The 7,061-nt window shown below is 38.6% G+C and overlaps 1 long non-coding RNA gene across 1 annotated transcript; it reads right to left on the reverse strand.

Moving 5' to 3' along the window:
• Window positions 1-297: 297 nt before the first annotated feature.
• On the reverse strand, window positions 298-4,848 carry LOC142153904 (uncharacterized). The gene is made up of 2 exons (XR_012691580.1): window positions 4,310-4,848; window positions 298-3,595 (listed from the first exon to the last, which is right to left on the reverse strand). It is a non-coding gene; the product is annotated as an uncharacterized LOC142153904 (long non-coding RNA).
• Between the last annotated feature and the right edge of the window lie 2,213 nt (window positions 4,849-7,061).

Here is a 7,061-nt window from a genome sequence, read left to right on the forward strand (position 1 = left end):
CATAGCCTAGTGCTAGTTTTGCCATTTTTGGGGGTCCCCCCAATTTTGCCATTCCAGCCTAGCAGCTCTAGTGCAGGTATTACTTTGGGATGGACACATTTTTTTGATCATTTATTTATTTATTTTTACTACAAGCCTGTGCAAGATCTTCAGCACATCTCTTCTACTGGGGGGAAGCAGGAGCAATACTATATATAAGCCTCCTGTTAAATCTAAAATTCTGACCCAAGTCAGCCTGTGGTGTCAAGTATATCTGGAAGCGCTTCAATCAGCTGGAGAGAATTGACACAGACCAAGTTCTGTATGCAAGGAATATTCTCTAGTTTATTGATACAAAGATACAGGTTTTTATAGGCTACTGAATAAATGAATCCTACGTCATATGCATACAATAGTTTATACCACTAGTTTATGAGAAGCGCTACTGATTAACTTTCTCACGTATTCTTGAGGTGTTTACTTTTCTCCCCCTTCTAAGGACAGATGAGCCTATTATTTCTTATCTCAAGGGGAGTTGGAGATATGCTATGTGCAGCACCATGGATACAGCTCCCATACTACCAGCTGGATATGAAGCTCATTATTGTTTTCATAACTGGTTACATTCTTCAGGTGTTCTCTATTAGTTCAACTTCAAGGCCATAGGCTCACATATTGCAAAACTGCAAGTTAACAGAAAAATGAATAATCTCTTCTAGCAAATAATATTTCTATACAAGTTACAATAAAATGGCTGAACAAAGGCCTTATGAGGCCTTAACAAAAAATCATATTTAACATTTCCCATCTTTTATTCAATTTTCGACCCTTTCTCCTCCTACCTACCTAATCCTATCTATAGAACCACATTCTTAATAAGCAGGTACTTATACACATGTAGGAGGCCACATGCATAGAGTTGGTCCCCTTAGGAATCTGTCAACTCATCCCCCACTAATAAGCCTGTGATCCTCCCTGTCCTAACTTGATTTATGAGGAGATGCATTTTGGCAAATGTCCATGTCTAGAAAAGATGGTTTCTTAGAAGATGGTTTCTTAAAAGATGGTTTCTTAAAAGATAGTTAATGAGTCTATAGTAGTTCTGCAGGCCTTGCATGTCCTTTGTTCAATCTTTAGTAGTTTCTTGTTGCAAACTCTGCAGTTCTTTGGCTTTGCTAGTCCAAATAATTCATGACACTCATAGTCTGGTCAGGTTTCAGAAGTAATCTCTGTGATCATCAGAGGTTCGGGATTTTCAGTGGTTCCCTTTTTGGAGAGACAACAATCAAGTGTCAGTAACTTCTTAATCAGCCATATATTTAGTTTCATTATCACCTATACGATCAACAGGATTGCTAAACCATTTGCTACTAATGCCAATATTTCCAATATCCAACATGAATCATTACTGACAACTTTACCAATGAGGTTATGCATCTGCACAAAGACATTTTCAGAGTTTACTCTACTATGAGTGCAAATTGTTGAGCACTCCTTCCCATATGTTTCTCACAGTGGCATAGGCAATATGTCACTTAACTGTCTGTTTCATACTGGGTTAGGGAGGCCTTAATCCCTACTTCAGTCACAATTATTCTGGCAAGACATATCAATACAATGAGACAGTCATTTCTATTTATCAGAACAAGACTCCCCTGATTTGAAGACTTTGCAGTGTTATGCGTGAATCCAGGTGTCTCTTTCCTGTACTTCCACTGCCATGGGAGTCGTCAACAGGACTTGATAAGGACCCTTGTATCTGGGTTCAAGACTTCTCCTGATGTGCTTTCTCACGACCACCCAGCCCCCCAGGGTGCAGTTTATGGGTACCTGTATCAAAATTAGGGTTTGCAATGGAGGAGAATATTTGACCATGTATTTCAGTTAGTTGTTTCTATAATAAGGCAACATAATTCAACAAATCACTATATACATGGTGTAGTTGCTATGGAAAATAACAGCCTGTTCTGTTTGCTGTGCCAAACAATATCTCATATGGTGTTAAACCTGTGTCTTTCCTAGCAGTATTTTTTACTGAGTGCAGGTAAACATGAGATCCATGGCAGACCTGTTTCAGCCATTATTTTCTGCATTTTCAATTTCAGTGTACCATTAAGGCGCTCCATACATCCTGAACTTTGGGATCTGTAGGGGGTGTGATAGTTTCTGGAATCCTTGCCCCGTAAAGTGTATCCCTCTGTCACTTACAATGACCTCTGGTACACCATATCATCAGATTACCTCATTCGCAATTTTCTTGGCTAATGCTTTAGCATTTGCTTTTCTATACAGCCATGTCTCCAGCCAGTGACTAAAGAAGTTGACACAGACAAGCACATTCTCAAAGCCCGAGCATTTGGGAAGTTATAAAGTCTATCTGTATCCTCTTATAGGGATCTTATGTCTGGGGTGTGCTTTTCCATAGGACAGACTTACTCGGGTTACTTTGTGCACAGACTAGGCATTCTGCCACTAACGACTGTGCTGCTTGGGCGAACCCTGGTACTATCCATAAGCTGCTAGTGAGTACAACCATAGCATCTTTTCCCAGATGCACTTTCTCGTGTGCTATATTGGCCATAATGGGATAAACTACTTTTGGCAGACACAAACGCTGACCTTTACACCACTCCTTGCACTTCTAGTGCTCCATGTATTGCCCAAGTCTTTTTCTTATTTTCTGTTGCTTGTCTTTCCATAAGTTGGAGTGTGCTCTGGTCAAACAGGGGTCAGGGGGTCACCATGTAAATAGACTCCCCTTGGGGTACTGGGGCTATGGCGGCTTCTCGTGCGGCCTGGTCTATTTCACTTAGCTTCGGGGGTAGTATCTCTGTGTGTGTCTTCATCTTCATCACTGTTTGGAGGACAGCTGGAATGCAGTGAACAATGCCCTGGTATGTTCATCATATTGACTGGTTTGCTTGCTGAACCCATAAGGTCCCTACTTTTCCATACAGGGCCATAATCATGCGCAATTACAAATGCATAACTTGAATCAGTGTAAATATTTACTCTTTGTCCTTTTGCATATATGCATGCAAGTGTCAGGGCCTTTAGTTCAGCTTCTTGTGCTGACATGTGACTCGGTAGAGTCTGTTGAATCACTATTTCTGTGTGTGTGGTTACAGCACACCCTGTATACGGGACAGGATCTATGTGATAGTGTGAACCATCTACAAAAAGAGTGATGTCTGCATCTGGTAATGGTTTATCTTTAATGTGAGATAAAACCAGAGATTCTTGTTTCATTAGTTCTATGCAATCATGTTCAGAAAAATTTTGTTTGCATTTTTTTTTTTTCCTTTCTTTCTGTTCAAGCTGGAATGGAATTCCCCCAAATCCCTAGGGTAACCCCAATATATACAGGTACTTCTCCCATCTTTTGAAACTTGCTGCAATAAGGCAGCAGGATTCAACATTGTGCACTGCTTAAGTGTAACGTTACTGGGAGTAAGCAGTGCTACTTCATTAGGATAGGCTTCAGTAAGGAGCATGTGGAATCCAAGGACAAGGTTCTTGGTTTCTGAGTTCCACAAAGTTTACACTCATTAGATGGAGTGTACAGTACAACGGTTAAGACAGATGTGGTAACTTTAATTCTTCTGGAAGAGAAACACTTAGCTTAAATAACCTGTTAATAAGCCACATCATCAGTTCTATTAGTGTATATAATAATGTGTTGGGCCACAATACTCACAAACACATTCCTGCATTGGGTGTAAACCCCTGTAGTCATGGGTTGCTCTTTTCTTTATATGGTTGGGTTAAACTTTTATATTAGAATTTTCTAATTATGTATAATGATCTATACATTACTATGGGCCTGAGTCTGGTTCTTCCAAACTTGGCTTTCCTTTCTAGTCTAGTACACATCTACAGCGCACAGCAAAGGAAAATAACGTGCAATCTATATTCCTCCTGCTAATATCAATGAACTCCCCTCTCTGGTCTCCCTTGGACCTTTAAAAAACTTAAAATACAGTTTACTCAGATTCCCCTTGTCTAAAGGTCTTAACATATATCTGTGAACATGAGAGGCTCTGGGGCCTCTTGTGCTTCCTTTTTTTTTTTTTTTTCTTCTAATAAAAAAAGGAAAGGGAGGAAGAAAATACACAGTGCGCTCGGCAAGTGTTATATGTCACTCATTTCACAATAGGAGGGAATGTCCTTTGTGCTGTATATCTTCATACTTAGTAAATCTGGCCGGTAACAAATGTTTTGCTTGTGCTTGGTTTCTGTCACAACGTACGATACCGTTAAGGTAACTGGGTGTCCTAGCACAATATCTATACTCTTTTCAAGCACTAAAGCAGAGTAGTATGCAAGTGACCTTAGCTTGCGACCATGTATTTGTGTCAGTACTCCTTGTACATGTGCACTGACTTCATAACAAAATAATGTGAAAGGCTTGTCATAATCTGGCAAAGCCAGTGCTGGCGCTGAAGTTATTTCAGCTTAAAATTGGTTAAACATTTGGTTCTGCTCAGAGGAGAGTATAAATGGCTTGCTATGATCCAGAAGTGCTAATGCAGGAGCACATACAATTGCTCTTAAAGTCTTAAATCTTTTTCATTTCTGTAAAAATATAGAATTCCCATCAATGCATTACCATACCCACAATAAAAAGAATTATTTACAGTATATGACAATTATAGCACAGTAAATAAGGGCAGTAAATGTCTTTACAAACACTGATTTACTCAAAACTGTAATGAGGATACAAATAAAAACCTTTTGTTTTCTGCACATACAGAAAAACCACCTAGTTCATGCATTTGCTATGCGAATAGCACATAAACTCTAATATCTCTTCCAAAACAAGGTAATCATTACTCAGAAGAGTTTACGTTATTTAAATCCTTCATTAGTTTATACTTATGTTTGTTGTGGTGCAAAGATGGTGCATTGGAAGTTAAATCAATGCAATCTGGATTGCCTAATGGGTCTTTGCAGCTGGAGACCTGTGAATAAAAAAACTTTTGCATAGAGATTAACATTTATTTACTAGGAATTACTGTAACTGTAACATGTGTGTATACTGTTATCAGGTAACCAGTGAACAGCTGCTAAAAGCTTAACTGTGACGCTATGCGTTCCATGCCTTGATTTCCTCAAAGGGGCAGTCCCTAATTTCACAAATAGAGAATGTCAGTGACGAGACCTGGGCGAGTGTTCAAAGCCACTCCTTTCTTATCATCTCTTAGTACAGCCCTTTTAAATGACACTAATTAAATTTCCGGGTTTAGAAACATTCAATCTGGAATCTTGGTTCCAAGTATTCAACCATTTTAAAAGCAGCACTGTCTCATAAATCAGAGTACTCTCGTTGGACACAATACATTGTGTCTGTAAATCATTCAACATTTTCTCAACAAAATCTCTCTCCCGTGACCAAATATTCACACATATTTCTAGATTCTGTGATTTTCGTGTTCAAAGTAAAAATATATTCACTTAAGTCTCGCTCACAGACGACATTTTATCTCGTAACATTTCTTTAAAGGCATAACAAACCCTCCTGATTTCTGAGAACATTCATCAGCGCCATTTTAACACAGATAAAAACAGCATGTAAGCTCACTCCCACAATTCTCAACTTCATTAAAGGGAAAGCTATATTTCTGAACTTCAGAAACAAAATTATTTTGTTCAAATACAGAAACGGCTTGTTGGATCCCAGCCAGCTTTGTTCTGACACTAGTACTTATAGTGATAATGTACATTATTTACAATCTTGTCCGTGCAATCGGACCAAACATTTTAAAACTTCTTTTGTATCTTTTTAAAAGCTTATCATTAAGCAATGAATGTACAACTTTTTCAACCTTGAAACATGTCTCTTGTAAAAAAACGGACAAGACAGACAGACATTGTGATTTAAAGTAAATCAAACATCTCCCTTATAGAGCACTAAGACAGAGAACAAACAATGTGAATTATCACGGATCTCTCTCACACGCAGTAAGACGGAGACAAAACTCACATACAGAGAAAGAAAACTTAACTGACATCTTCCAGCCTACTGCTGTGGAACTACAAGTCCCAGCATTACACTAAATACAAGTTAGCTTCAACATGTTATCATCAATCAGCACTCCGGACACATTTTTTTAATTTTACATACATTGTCAAAAAACAAAAAACAGTGTGCTTCTTATCTCAACACACTGAAATCATTTACACAGAATAAGGGAGGGGCACATTTCACTTATTCAGCTGCACAGGATCAAACATACATTTATAATATACAACCTACTTGATTCATTATTCAGCTTCCGATGCATTTAGCATATCCACATATATTTCGACTTTTCAGATCTCTTAACTTTCCTGTGCCACCTCAAACAATCTCTTGGGGTTTGATCTCAATACCCCTTTGTTCTTGTCACATTACCACTTGCAACACCTTTGTTTCTCCATCCACACATATCTTTGGCTATCCCCGCTTTCTTGAAAAATTCCCTGCAGACCTTCTACTCCCCCATTTCCTTTAGTCTTTGTGCATCATATCTATGAGGGAGCTGCTGTCATTTGTTTACTATCTATATTACTCGTATTGACAGTATTCTGTTGAGTCCAAATCGGGACTCTTATCTAGTTTCTGTGGGTTGTCCTTGCACTGGACGTCCCGTTCTGTGGACTCCTTGTACTGGATGTCCGTGCTAAATAGCTTCTTTGACAGTATCTGGGACGAAGGTCTTTTGGAAATCTCTCTTACACAATTTGGGCAGATTACAGAATCTCCCTTCTTTGATATACCTCTGGGGATGGTGTCTAAAATGTTCACTCAATGTTCAAAACAATAACTCTCTAAATCCCTCTATTCCATTACATGCTTCTTTGATCAATGTCTTATGTGACTTTTATGCTTTATACATCATACATAGGTACAAACACATGCACTCAAAATTCAATCATCTTTCAAAAATCTAATCAACAATACAATTACAGTAAACAAATTGGGTTAATACTGTATTATATTAATCAGATGATACTTGAGACTCACAAATTCGCGTGTCAGGTGCCTCAGACAGACATGAGGTGACCCAGACTAGGAAGACCAACGAGTAGAAATCTACTGA

The sequence above is a fragment of the Mixophyes fleayi genome, chromosome 1 (genome assembly GCF_038048845.1).
Source record: "Mixophyes fleayi isolate aMixFle1 chromosome 1, aMixFle1.hap1, whole genome shotgun sequence".
Classification (NCBI taxonomy): domain Eukaryota; kingdom Metazoa; phylum Chordata; class Amphibia; order Anura; family Limnodynastidae; genus Mixophyes; species Mixophyes fleayi.